The sequence below is a fragment of the Trichechus manatus genome, unplaced genomic scaffold (assembly GCF_000243295.1).
Source record: "Trichechus manatus latirostris isolate Lorelei unplaced genomic scaffold, TriManLat1.0 scaffold00086, whole genome shotgun sequence".
Lineage (NCBI taxonomy): Eukaryota > Metazoa > Chordata > Mammalia > Sirenia > Trichechidae > Trichechus > Trichechus manatus.
The window spans coordinates 6,569,338-6,584,623 of record NW_004444022.1 but is presented as its reverse complement, the minus strand read 5'-3'; positions in this window follow the sequence as shown (position 1 = coordinate 6,584,623).

Here is a 15,286-nt window from a genome sequence, read left to right as displayed (position 1 = left end):
CAAAAGTGGGTGGCTTTAACAAACAGAAATTTATTTTCTTAGAGTTAGGAGGTTAGAAGTCCGAATTCAGAGCACTGGCTCTAGGGGAAGGCTTTCTCTCTCTGTCGGCTCTGGAGGAAGGTCTTTGTCTCTTTGATTTTCTGCTCCTGGGCGATCTTCATGTGGCTTGGCATCTATCTTCCTCTGTGTCTGCTTCTCTCACTTGCTTGTTTCATCTCTTTTACAAAGGGATTGACTTAAAACACACCCTACACTAATCCTATTCATTAACATAACAAAGACAACCCATTCCCAGACGGGATTATAACCACAGACATAAAACCTGATGCCGTCAAATGGATTCTGACTCATAGCAACCCTACAGGACAGAGTAGAAACTGCCCCATAGAGTTTCCAAGCAGCGGCTGGTGGATTCAAACTGCCAACCTTTTGGTTAGCAGCCAAGTTCTTAACCACTGTGCCGCCAGGGCTCCATTCACAGGCATAGAGGTTAGAATTTACAACACATATTTTGGGGGGACACAACTCAATCCACAACACACAATTTTTTTGCAAATAGAAATAAAAATCTATCATTGTCACATCCATATAGCCTGTGAGCCTTCCTTCCGCTCCTTTCCAACCACCTCCTCTAGTATTTTCATCACTCACTATATGACCTTGATTTCTGTCATATACCAGACAAGGGGTACAGACTAAAAAGGAGTTTGGAGAAGGGAGGTTTTCTGATAATGGGGAACTTGGATGAACTTGCACCTTGGGTCTTAAGTTATTCTCAGGGGAAAAGGCAGTGGTGGCCAAAGTGCCCAGCAGTGGTAGACCTGGAGTGTGCAGGGAGAAGAGAATAAATACTGAGTGTGGCTAGCGCAGGTTCAGAGGCCTATCGACAATAACAAGTGCCCAGGGGCAATCTCTCAGTTTGTGCCTCTCCCCCCGTCCTCCGCAGGCCTCGTGAATGGGCTGGGGGGGTGATTCATTGGCCTCATCTGGCATCTCCTTGGACTTGTGCCCAGAGGTAAATGCCCCGCTCTAACCCCCTGGCGACGCCTCTTCTCAGTTTTGCCAGAGGCAGCTCTTCTCCCAGGGCTAAGTAACTGTGTATAGACCACAGGGAGTGTCTGCCCCACCTCAAGGCAATAATTCAATATAAGACAAAACAAACACTGTACAGACAAAATATCTTCAGGGCGAGGGTACCAATTTTTCACTACTGGTATAAGACATCAATGTGTAGTTAGATCTACAACAAGTATTTATTATGGGGCATCTACTTCTAAGCAAATCTTATCAGCAGCTGGAGGCAGAACTTGGAGAGGGAGAAAAGAAGACATGTAACCACCACCACCACCACCATTTACAGTAAGCTTATCGTGGGCTAGACACAGAAAGTGTTTTACATGTACAGTCATGCATCGCTTAACGTCCACGATATGGTCTGTGAAATAGGATCTTACATGATTTGGAGATTGTGTGAACACCATATCATAGTCTGGTCCTGCTTTTTCTTTAATTATCTCGAACAGGCTTTGTGCCTTAGCTGCAACGGTCAATGCGCGGTGAGGGATTCACTTTTGTATTTCGTTCTCAAGCCACATTAGCAATTTCTCAGTATCTGATATAGGTCCCTCTCACATTTTCATTAGCCTTGTAGCTTTCAGCGGAGCCGATCCTTTAACAGCTTGAAGAATTTTTTCTTTGTTTTTGAGGATCGTCGTGATTGTTGAACGCGACATGCCTAAATCGCGAGCAATATGGCATTCACTGACTTTCCACCTTCATGTTGTTTAATAACTTTTTGTTTCGCTTCCAGATTGGTACTCCTCCTTTACCTCTTGCTGCCACTATCACTAGCACAAGTTTTGCTGCATTTGTGAGCATGATGCACATCACAGTAATATTTTTGAAAGAAAATTAAACAGAGAGGTAATGCAACAACACTCAAAAGAGATGTGCAATCCATGAGACTGGATGCTGCTGCCTACGTACGAGCCTAAGCATACACTGTTATACGGTAAACTTCTTAGACAGAAAGTAAAGCACATACATATACTGGTAACACAGGCATTTATTATGACTATCAAGACCCTCAATGAGATGGATTGACACAGTGGCTGCAACAATCTGCTTAAGCAAAACAACGATTGTGAGCATGGCGCGGACCGGGCAGTGTTTCGTTCATAGGGTCGCTATGAGTCGAACCAATTCAACAGCGCCTAACAACAACAGCAGCAAGACATATGTATTATAGGTTATATATATACTGTACCATTGTACATCTGGCCGCCCAATAGCTTTGCATACAAGCACATGCTGTGTGCGAGAAGCTTTTGCATTCGCTACATCCCTTTCTCCGATCGGATTTCTGGACTCTATTATAACCTTATGGGACCACGGATGTATGTGCAGTCAGACGTTGCCCAAAAGGACGTTAAGCGGCACATGATTGTATTTGCTTATTTAATTCTCATAACGATCTCAGAGGTAGGAACTACAACTATCCCCATGCTATAGATGTGGAAACTAAGGCACAGAGAGGCTGACTCTTTCACAGCTAGTTAAGCAGAAGAACCAACTGGCTGACTGGCTCCAATGTAGAGACCCCGAGCCCTAAAGGACAGACCAGTGAGCCTCAAACTGGAAACCTGTTTCAAATATACAGGGTTAAAGAGACATAACAGTTAAAGCTCCGAGAGTAAACAAGGTTGGCAAAAATAAGCATATACCAAAAGGAGATGATGAGGTTGGAAACTCAATTAATATTCATATGTAAGTGGAAAGTGAAGGAAGAGAATGCAATGGAGACTGAGGAGTCACTGGAGATGTAGGAGGAGAACCAAGGGTGTTAATGAGACAAAGTCAAAGGAGAAGAGGGTTTGAAGAATTTCAATGTCAAATGCTACAGATAAAGAAGGTTTGAGACTAGCCTCTTAGTACTAGGTTGGAGTGCAATAATAAACAACCCCAAAGCCTCAGGGCTTAAAGAGTCAAGGTCTAACTCATGCTCATCACTAGTTGGCTGGGGATTTCTCTCCACATTGAGCTTCTTTTTCCAGGACCCAGGCTCATGGAGAAACTACCATCTGAAGCATTGCCCTTTGCCATGGCAGAGGGAGCAGGAGACTGGCCAATTAAGGTCTAGCTCTTAAAAGCTTCTGCCCGAAAATGACACATCACTTCCGCTCATACCGCACTGGCCAATGTAAATCACACGGCCACATCCAAATGAAAGGGGTGGGGAAATAAAACTCCACCATAGACCTAAAAGGAACTAGAAATACTTGGTGGACAACACCAATAATCACCACACTATCCCCAAGAATGGTCTCAATATCAATATATACCCTAACATTTACATAGTGTTCCACACTTTAAAAACATTTCTTACGTACATTATCTCACTGGAGCCTCACAAATCAAGGTCTGCGTTAGTATTTCCATTTTAAAGCTGAGGAAACAAGCTCAGAGAAATTAAGTTACTTGCGCAAGGTCACGTACTAGCAAGTGACAGAGCTGGGACTTGAACCCTAATTTCCTGACAGTGCAGTGCTGTTTCCTCAATGCCTCCAGGCAGACATATGAGGACAGATGCAAGGCTACCGGTGCTGAGAAATCAATTGGAAGTGAAGAGACAGAAGGGTGTATACTAAGAAGTTTAGACCTGATCCTGCAGCCATGGGAAGTTTCCTAGCAAGACAGTGACCTATTGAAAGGAATATTTTAAAAGGCTTAATTTACAACCTTCAAGTGTGCCCAGACATGCCCTCTCACCCGTTCCTGGAAGGATTAATTGCTTCAACCATTCGGGAAGGCAGCTTGGCAATACAGACGGGAGGCTTTTTGAGAAAAAGTTTATACTCTTCAAGAACTCTTCCAGGGGGATATAATCAGATTAGGATTAGATTTATATCTGAGGCCATTAATATTGCAGAGAGGTATTTTAATAGTAAAAAAAAAATTGGAAACAATTTTAATGTCCAAAAAATTACTCTTATCCAGAAGATAGAATATGACAGAAATTTACAAACAATGCTTCTGAAAAATTTTCTAAGATGTGGGAAAAATCCTCATGATATAAAGTTAAGAAAGCAGAATATCAAACTATAGAGTGTTAAGACAATTATGAAAATTTGTACATACATATTCTCTGGGTGGTTGAATTATGAATGATTTTATTTCATTTAGACGTTTCTTGGTTTTCCCATTTTCTACATACATGTTACTTTTGTGAGAAAAAGATAATAAACATTATTTCCACTGTGGATGAATTAGAAGGAAAAAGGTAGAAACCAAAAATAAATAATAATAATCTAGACTTTTCTGGAGGGAAAGAAGGAAGGTTGGTTGTAAATGGTTTTTTTTACCTGGAAAAAAAAAAATGTTGTAGTGCCTGTGAGGCAAAATGGAAAAAGCCACTAATGGAAAATATTTGGTTATTAACTACAATAGAAATAAACCTACAGCAAAGTCCACTAGTCATACACCATAGTTTCACTTAGTAGCGCTTCTCTTTATGTTGTTATGTGATTGTTAGGTGCCATTGAGTCGCTTCCGACTCATAGCGACACTATGCGCAACAAAACAAACACTGCCAGGTCCTGTGCCATACTCACAGTCTTGCTATGTTTGAACCCATTGTTGCAGCCACTGTGTCAATCCATCTCCTTGAGGGTCTTCCTCTTTGCTGCTGATCCTCTACTTTACCAAGCATGATGTCCTTCTCTGGGGACTGGTCCCTCCTGATGACATGTCCAAAGTACGTGAAACGAAATCTCACCATCCTTGCTTCTAAGGAGCATTCTGGTTGTACTTCTTCCAAGACAGACTTGATCCTTCTTCTGGCAGTCCGTGGTATATTCAATATTCTTCGCCAACACCATAATTCAAAGGCATCAATTCTTCTTCGGTCTTCCTTATTCATTGTCCAGCTTTCATGTGCATGTGAGGCTATTGAAAACACCATGGCTTGGGTCAGGCGCACCTTAGTCCTTACAGTGACATCTTTGCTTTTTAACACTTTAAAGAGGTCTTTTGCAGCAGATTCGCCTAACGCAGTACGATGTTTGATTTCTTGACTGCTGCTTCCATGGGCGATGATTGTGGATCCAAGTAAAATGAAATCCTTAACAACTTCAATCTTTTCTCCATTTATCATGATCCAGTTGTGCAGTTATCATGGTCCAGTTGTGAGGATTTTTGTTTTATTTATGTTGAGGTGTAATCCATACTGAAGGCTGTAGTCTTTGATTTCACCGGTAAGTGCTTCGAGTCCTCTTCACTTTCAGCAAGCAAGGTTGTGTCATCTGCATATTGCAGGTTGTTAATGATTCCTCCCTCAAACGTTGATGCTGCCTTCTTCTTCATATAATCCAGCTTCTTGGATTATTTGCTCAGCATACAGATTGAATAAGTATGGTGAAAGGATACAGCCTTGACACACACTTTTCCTGATTTTTAACCATGCAGTATAAGTATCCGCTTGTTCTGTTTGAATGATTGACTCTTGGTCTGTCTACAGGTTCCTCATGAGCACAATTAAGTGTTCTGGAATTTGCATTCTTTGCAATGTTACCTATAATTTGTTATGATCTGCACAGTCAAATGCCTTTGCATAGTCAATAAAACAAAGGTAAACATTTTCTGGTATTCTCTGCTTTCAGCCAGGATCCATCTGACCTCAGCAATGACATCCTTCATTCCACGTCCTCTTCTGAGTCTGGCTTAAATTTCTGGCAGTTTCCTGTCCATGTACTGCTGCAACAGTTTTTTAACTGTCTTCAGCAAAATTTTACTTGCATGTGATATTAATGATATTGTTTGATAATTTCCGCTTTCTGTTGGATCACCTTTCTTTGGAATGGGCACAGATATGGATCTCTTCTAGTCGGTTGGCCAGGTAGCTGCCTTCCAAATATCTTGGCAAAGATGAGTGAGTGCTTCCAGCATTACATTCATTTGTTGAAGCATCTCAATTGGCATTCTGTCAATTCCTGGAGCTTTGGTTTTTGCCAATGTCTTCAGTACCGCTTGAATTTCTTCCTTCACTACCATGGGTTCTTGATCATATGCTACCTTCTGAAACGGATGAATTTGACCAATTCTTTTTGGTAAGTGACTCTGTGTTCTTTCCATCTTCTTTTGATGCTTTCTGCATCACTCAGTATTTTGCCCATAGAATCCAATGTTGCAACTTGAGGCTTGAGTTTTTTCTTCAGTTCTTTCAGCTTGAGAAATGCCAAGCGTATTCTTCCCTTTTGGTTTTCTAACTTTAGATCTTTGCACATTTCATAATACTTTACTTTGACTTCTCGAGCCCCCCTGTGAAATTTTCTGTTCAGCTCTTTTACTTTATTATTTCTTCCATTTACTTTACTCTGCATTCAAGAGCAAGTTTCAGAGACTCTTTTCACATCCATTTTGGTTTTTTCTTTCTTTCCTGTCTTTTTAATGACTTTTTGCTTTCTTCATGTATGATGTCCCTGATGCCATCCCACAACTCATCTGGTGTTCAGTCATTAATGCTGAGTGTGTCAGATCTACTCTTGAGATGGTCTCTAAACTCAGGTGGGATATGCTCAAGGTCATACTTTGACTCTTGTGGACTTGTTCTAATTTTCTTCAGCTTCAGCTTGAACTTGCATATGAGCAATTGATGGTCTGTCCCACAGTCGGCCCCTGACCTTGTTGTGACTGATGATATTGAGCCTCTCCATCGTCTCTTTCCACAGATGTAGTCTATTTGATTCCTGTTTATACCATCCAGTGAGGCCCACATGTATAGTCACTGTTTATGTTCTTGAAAAAAGGTATTTGCAATGAATAAGTCATCAGTCTTGCAAAATTCTATCATATGATCTCTGGCATCATTTCTATCACCAAGGCTGTATTTTCCAACTACCAGTACTTTTTCGCTTCCAACCTTCACATTCCAATCACCAGTAATTATCAATGCATCTTAAGTGCATGTTTGATTAATTTCAGACTACGGAAGTTGGTAAAAATCTTCAAATTTCTTCATCTTTGGCCTTAGTGGTTGGTGTGTAAATTTGAGTAATAGTTGTATTAACTGGTCTTCCTTGTAGGTATGTGAATAATGTCTCTATAGAAAGGAAAAATAATAGAATGAATTTTCATATTTGTGTGGCTAGTTGTCACCACATTATGGTTAGAAAAAGTGGGTCTGAGAGTAAGGAGATTTTGGCTTCTGGACTCTGACACAAACTTCTAGCACCTTGGGAAAGTCAGGACCTCAGTTTCCTCATCTGTTAAAAGTACCGGGTTAACATAGGTGATCTCTAAAATATTTTCCAGACTTAAATTCTATTATTTTAGTCCATATTAATTTTATGGTAACAAAACCAACCTGTTAACTGTTTTTGAATAAAACATTTTCAGCTAGATCACTCACCAAATCAAGCTAATTTTTTATGTGCCAGTATTCTAGGTGCCGTATTAAATTAAAAGAGTCCTTTCTTCAGCATCTAACATTTCCCAAAATGTTAGCAGATTTAAAGGAAAAGTTAGCTAAGGATTTGTGAAAAGTTTTACAATGGAATCACCCTTTTTTTGTCCAAAGGCTAAAAGGAGACTCTGGGTGGTACAAATGGTTAACACACTCAGCTGGTAACCAAAATATTGGAGGTTCGAGTCCACCCAGAGGGCCCTCGAAAGAAAGCCCAGGTGATCTACTTCCAAAAAATCAGCCAATGAAATCCCCATGGAGCACAGTTCTACTATGATACACATGGGGTCACCATGAGTCAGAGATAACTTGACATCTACTGGCTAGGAGATGGGAAGTGGGGAACACACCTAAATACACACACATACATATCACACACGACAAATCTTTCATGCCATCCCCCTTGCTTTGATACTCAGTCGGGGTGAGCTTGATTGTCTTTTTTCTTTTGGATACTACTGCTTTCAAGTAAGAAATATGGGGGGAATTCACAAATATAAAATGCAATTTAATTGCATGAATAGGGATGAGACATAAAACAGATCCAATGACCTGAATTTCCAAATAAAGTGCAAAAGATTTCATTTAATAAATACAGAAAATATTTTAAAGTAGGAGCCAGCAAACTTTTTCTTAAAAATCCAGACAGTAAATATCTTAGGCTTTTCAGACCATAGGAGTGTCTCTGTCACAACTACTCAACTCTGCAGGTAGCATGAACAGATAGGTTTCACTGTGTGCCAATAAAACTTTATTTACAAAAACAGCCAGCAAGCTCCTTTACTGACCCTTTTTAAAGCATGTATTTATTCATATTGCATCCAGTTAAGGTTAGGAAGGGAAGGCAAAAAGGAGAAGAAAACATAGTTATTAGAAAGACTGAGAGGAAAGGAGAATAGCAAGTGGGGAGGTAGAGACAGAATAGGAAAGGGTAGTGATTTGAGCCCAAGAAAGAAATTAAAAACTCACACAGAAAAAAAGGTCCATGTAAAAGGAAAATGCAGATGGTAAGAGAGAAAGACACAGATATGAACAGAAACAGCACAGAGGCAGAAAACCTATTTCTACAATGGTCACTGGGCCACAAGGAAAAACACTAGGGGTCATCTATAGACAAAAAGCACTTATAACTAAATTGGTGAATTTTTTTTTCCCCTAAGAAATAAATATATATTTGACTTACAGCTTTTATTAAAAAAAAAAAAAGTCGCAATGAAAAGCAACATGCAAGAAAAACAGAGTGAAGGAGAAAGACTGAAAGTAAAGGGATGCAAAGAAAGAAAAGACTGGTGCCAAGAGGAGTACAAAATAGGACAGAGTGGTGATAGCAAGGAAGGAGGAAAAAGGAAAGGGTTAGTTTTTCCTGTCCACTCAGTCCCTGCTCCTGGGAATTCCAAGTGCAAAATTTGATCTGCAACCCTTTGGTCAAACTACTCAGCTAGCACATGCCCACTAATGGCATGGCAGCCAAGCTCATTCCCCAGCCCTCCACTCATCCCAAGCTCAAATGGCCTCAGCCTGCCAACCACTCTTTACAGAATGGCTCACTGTCAAATTCCTACCTGGCACAGTGAGCTCAGCATGGATAGTGCATATATCATCAGCACTGGTCTTCAATGTCAAGGATGGAAAATTAACCATGGGTGTAACCACTGGTCACAAATTAAACACTTCGTTTAATTAAGAATTATACCAAAAAGATCTACAGACCTAGGGGGGTCCTGTGGCACTTTGGTTCGAATGACTAAGTACACTCTTCAGGACTGACCTTTTAAACCTCATAACCTGAGAAGCGAGGTAAGAAAAGGCAATGAAGGACTTGGAACTATCGGACAGAATTACATTTAAGCCATCTCAAGTAAGTGGAGAACTCTCTCTCTTCTGTCCCCTCTACTCCCTTCACCTCCACCTCCAGAAACAATTCAACAGCCTCTTTTCAATCCATATCTGGCTTTAAATAACCCTCACATTCAGGAAGTTCTTTACATTTACCCCAAATTCCTCTCGGTACAGTTAAAACTGTTTCCTCAGTGGAGATTTGGAGCAGCTGATTCCCATTCTCTTTATGGCAACTCTTCTTAAACATTCATAGGCTTATAAAGGACCTCCATACCAATTTCACCTCAGGAAGATAGCTCCCTTCTCTTAAGCATTTTCCAAGAATGTTTTCCTATATATTCATCAATAACCATTTTCCAAGTCTATGGAGATCTGACTCACTGAGCAAATTTCTACAGATGAAGAAAGACGATAGTCCCTATCCAATGAGTCAAGGGGAAAATGGGCATAAGGGCATTGGTTTTTACCTCAATTATTGAATACTTGCTTTTGAGAAGCCACTGTTAATTTGAAGTTTGGGACAGAACAAAGACTAAAACCAGAGCAGAGTGTTTATGTCTAAGTAGAGTAGCATGTGGGGAAGACCAATCTTTGGCCAACCGCCTACAGCTCTGCTTAAGAACATTACCTCTCTGTGTGAGCACGGTGAGGTATTTTAGAATTCTGACAAATAGCACCCAATGTTGGTCTCTCAAATAAATGTTGTAGCTCTGTCTTCCCCCATATATCAAATTGTTTCTTCTCTAAAGCGTTACCAAAAAAAAAAAAAAAAAAAATCCAGAGCAATACAAAAGGTCCTCAGCTGACTTTTAGGAGCAAAGAACATATGTTCTTGAACATCTGTGCTTTTCCCAAGCTATGTTTTTCCATTATCGTCAAGAGAAAAGAAGTTTAGTGGAATGTTTCTCCACAGAGGCACAAGACTATAATACTCCCTTGTTGATTACATATAAAAGACACAAAATATTAGTTTATTAAAAGCAGCTTCAACCACTGCTGTACAAAGCCGTTCTCTGATGGAACAGATTTATGAAGTAACAGCTGAAGGGTATGCAGATCACAAGATACATGACAAATGTAGTTTATTACACAGATCAGAAATAGCATATGTACTAGAGGTTACTGTACAATGATACCCAGCACCCAAGTAAGACCATTGAAAGGTTTGGCCGATATTGAAAACTAGAAAGACACAATGTAAGAGTGAGAAAGCGTCTCATAAGATAGCATAACGCCAGACAATTCATTGCTGTAGGAAATTAAATACATTCTGCATATTATACAATTAATGTGTTATAAAACTATGCCATTCTTTAAATTAAAATTAGAAAGACTTTACCCCATTCATTATTTAAAGCAGATGTTTATAACATTTTTCCATACTTTAAAGTGGAACTTAGTAGAACGAATACCAGACCTAACAACAGTAACAAATTTAAGATTTCAGATTCTGTGATTTCCACCAAGAAGATACTTAAGTTGGCAATCATGTAGTGCCAAAAGACATGTAAGAGCAAAACAGACATCATACATTTCAGATGTGATAACTTCCCGTAAGGCATTGCTTGGCTGGAAAGGACTTTCACTGCTTTCAACCCAAATTCCAAGTACAATGTCTGAATCCATTCAGCTACATCCCAGCCAAGTGGCTGTCTGGCCTTCACTTGACAGGGTAGTACTCCCAAGGCTGTCCATTTCATCTTCCAACATTTTGGTTAGGAAGTTCTTCCTTAGATGGAATCAAAGTCTGTCTCTGTAGTCTCCCATCAGGGGTATTCATTCTACTCTCTGGGACAGTGCTGCTCCACAACTCAACAGTTGCATGTCTTTGGACAAGTTTACCTACCTTTTCAAAGTTGTTTCCTCATCAGATAAGTGATAATGAGTGTTCTGATCCCGTAGGGTTGTTTTAAAGATTAAATGAAGTATACACGTAAAGTATTTAGCATAGTGCCTGGCATACAGTTAAACATTCTCTAAAAATGTTGGCTATTGTGTTATCATTACTATCATTCTACAAAATAAGTTTCATTTAACATCACATTATATTTTTTCCCCCTATTCTAAAAAGTGCAAAAAACCCTTGGCATTCAACTATGTAAAATTTGGACTTCTGTTTGCAAACAGGCCCAGCCAAACCTGGCCCTAGCCCCTGTGACTACCTGACAGGCCCCTTGTGACAGGAGAATGGGCTCTGACCTGTTGTGAGTACTTAACTGCCCCTATCCTACCCCTGATAATGGATCCACAATCAAGGCCAGGCCCATAGAAGCAGTGGTCAAGAAATCAGACGACATATTGCACTGGGCAAACTGGCTGCTGAAGACTTCTTTAAAGTGTTAAAAAGCAAAGATGTCATTTGGAAGACTAAGGTGCGCTTGACTCAAGCCATGGTATTTTCAATATTTTCATATGCATGTGAAAGATGGACAATAAATAAGGAAGACTGAAGAACAACAGATGCCTTTGAATTATGGTGTTGGAAAAGAATATTGTATATACCATGGACTGCTAGAAGAACGAACAAATCTGTCTTGGAAGAAGCACAGCCAGAATGCTTCTTAGAAGCGAGGATGGTGAGACTTCGCCATCTCACTTACTTTGAACGTGTTATTAGGAGGGACCAGTCCCTGGAGAAGGACATCATGCTTGGTAGAGAGTCAGCGAAAAAGAGGTGGACTGACACAGTGGCTGCAACAATGGGCTAAGCACGATTGTGAGGATGGCACAGGACCAGGCAGTGTTTTGTTCTGTTGTACACAGGGTCACTATGAATTGGAACCGACTCAGCAGCACCTAACAACAACAACCTCACCCCCTATTTTCTTGTATAGGTGGTGTCTGCTGCAATGGTGTTTTTATGTGCTAGCAAATACAGGGGAAAATCATTATATTTTGTGTCTAGCACAAATTTGCATAACTCTGCCAGGTGGCATCAGAAGTGACTACTTAGCTAGCAAGCTTTGCCAACAGCCCAATATCTGCATCTCAATTGTAGTATTTATAATAAGTATGGTTATTCCTTGAGGTCTCTTTAGACTCCTCTCAATTTTTTGTTTTATTCTATGGTTACATTTCACTAAACTACGTACTACCATCCCTCACCACCAGTCCATTGAAGATATAAATCAAGTCGTTTATAGCATTGTTTTTTTCTTTTCCAACTCCTAAAAATCATATCCCAGCTATACAGATTCCAATTATGAAGATATCCAAATTTCCTTGCAAGCACAAATATACTACAGCATACTTATTTCAGGTAGCACGTGAACCAATGGGAAAAAAATCTACATCAATCTGTCAGTAGAAAAAAAGATGTGATCAAAACCATTACTGGATTCCACCGTAGAGCTTCACCTGAGTTTGCATTTCTTCTCTATTAGTAGCTTGGGTTTCACCGGTCATGGGTTATAAATTCGCCTTTAGGATTGGGGCAGGCCATTCATTAGGGAGTGCTATATACAGAACTCCAGTCTAGTTTAGGACTAGAGACTAGAGGAGAGTTCTAGAAATCATTTGTCTACTGAAACCTGCTCTTTATCGGATCCTGAGGCTGCATCATCCCAATCGATCATGGACTGACCCCAAAATAGGCATTCTACCTTAAAATTACCTTTCTATCTTAGCAAAAGTTTGCTCATTCTTGAGAGGTAGAATAGCATTGTAAGAGTATAGGCTCTGGAGCCAGACTCCCTGAATTTGAATTCCAGCTCTCTCAGTTTTAGCTAAATGACCTGTGTGTCTCAGTTTCCCCATGTATAAATATTAGCACCTAACTCATAGGATTCCTGAGTGGATTGAATGAATGAATTCTTAAAATAGTTTAGAATTAAATCATTAAACCAAAGCCTGACATACAGTAAGAAACCAATAAATGAGAGCAATTTTGATTGTCCTTAAACTTCTTTAAAAACAAAAATAAAATGTTACATTCAATTGCTAATGTGATTTAGCCATTCAATCTAATTTCAAGAATGGTTTTGTGCTTGACTTGAGCTCCATCTGGTGGTTTTACAGCAATTCTCTGGAAAACATTAGTGAAATAAAAAGATGACAAATTTTAAAAGGGTAAACTATCATCTAAAAGATTAAAGGTCTACACTATATGTATCAATTTATAATCTTCAGGAATAAAACAAAGAAGTGGTTATCTTTTAAACATACCCCTCCAGTAATTTGGAATACCAGTCTAAATTTCCTGCCAAAATTTAGGGATAGAAGGAACCTTGCTGGCAGTGCAATTCAGAACTTAGTACCTTAGAGAACCTACTCACGACATGGTACAAGGCAACTTCTCTCCAGGAGCCACCTTTTCAGAGGTCATATGACACTTGGGAACGTTTCCCAAATGACTTTTTTGATAGTAGCCGTTTTTTCATTTTAACTTTCACATTAAATCATGACTGGACAAACTTAAGTAAACATCCTAACATCATCAAGAGGCCCTGGATGAAACTGCTCAAAACTACTATCATTTGGAGTCAGTTAGAGGTTATCAGCCAGAGAACATGTGAACACATCCCTGGCATTGGTCTCTCACTTCACCTTAATGAAAATACAAGGAGAAGATACCTGAGAATGCTGCCCAAATTTAACTAAGTGCCAAGACTGTAATATCACTGACGTAGACAACTCCTACAATGAAAAACAAAAGGCAAAGAATTTAGCTAGTATATTTAGGTTAATATTGTCAATGGTTTAATTGGATAATGTTACCAACTTTTTATTTCATGAGTAAATATTTGTGTCTTCAGTTTTCCCCACACTCTATTTGCCGTTTATAACTATACCAAAAGGCAAAAAAAAGCTATGAATGACATTTATTTTTTTACTTACATCTTCTTAGCTTCTTTTGAGAAAATTTAAGTGTTTCTAAATTATCTACAACTTTTCAGTAAACTAGCCATTGAGTAAATTCGGAAAAGTCTATTACATTAAAATAATTTCAAGATTTCATGGCATTAAATTTTATAGATTCCAATCTCCTAAATGATCTAGGTCATGTCGTCTTTATCTCTACATTGTGCCCCAGCCTAGCAGTGTGCATGGCACAAAGTGTGTGAACTGATGACTCAATGACCTCATTCTAGTGAATCTCACTTTTAACTTGGCTGTTCTCTAAAGTTAACACCCTCTTCTGAGCAGATGTACAGCTCCGTCGGCCCTATAGGACAGACACTTTGTCTTGCTCCCTGTGTCCCCAGTACCCAGAAAAGTCCCTAGCACACAGTAGGTGCTCAGTATTGTCCCAGTGAACAAACTGGATTATGGTGAAATTTCAGGGGTAATGCCAAATTTAGATTGCTTAACTAAAAATAAATTTAAATTGAATGTAATTAGAAAACTATAGCAAGACAGACTTAATTAACAATCACTTCATTAGATCAGCATTTCCAACAGTATATTTTAGTTCTCAGAATACCAGTTTCCAAGAGTCAAAGTTAAACAGGTTGCTTTATTGCTAGACCTCTATAAGACTACTGCTAATACTTATAGTGATTCCTCAAGCATGTAGCATTTCCCAAACTGATGTGACCACAGAATTCTCTTTTCCACCAACCAACAGAAGAACTGATTCTGAGGAATTTACTCTAGGAAATGTTGCATTATACTGTATTAGGCTACGTAATATAAAAGTCAAATAACATTAAACTACACGCACTCCTCACTTATTGACACTGTTAGGTTCCAAAGACCAGGTTGTTATGTGAAAATGGAGGATGACCACATCAGATCACAAAAATGGAGGATGACTACATTATTACATAACTGCCAAATTACATCATTACATAACTGCCAGACCACTGAGAATCATGGCCCAGCCAAGCTGACACATAACCTTAACCATCACAGCCAGCATCACTCTTGCCTTGCACCTCAGCATTTGTTACTGCCAGGCATGTCATTAATGCACAAAATAGTCAGACGCTGGATTTTTTTTTTACTATTGTCATAAATGCAAAATGTCGGATAATGAGATAGTCAATA